We start from the raw sequence: 207 nt of genomic DNA, 5'->3' as shown, positions 1-207 counted from the left end.
AAAGAGCTCGCCGCCAGTGGGCAGGTTGTTAAGGAGTATTCATAAATTATATTCGGCGGGCGTGTCACGACGATAGCCGTTTGTTCTTCATGTTTGTTTGAATTGATTGGTGGTGGTTGTGGGTGCATGCATTCATTCATTCATTCATTCATTCAACTGGATTTCAACGGCAATTGTATTATACGCAGTGCACGCAGTGAGACGGAG

This window comes from Eimeria mitis, genomic scaffold, assembly GCF_000499745.2.
Source record: "Eimeria mitis Houghton genomic scaffold, Emh_scaff158, whole genome shotgun sequence".
In the NCBI taxonomy this organism is placed as follows: Eukaryota; Apicomplexa; class Conoidasida; order Eucoccidiorida; family Eimeriidae; genus Eimeria; species Eimeria mitis.
This window is presented reverse-complemented; position numbering follows the sequence as displayed.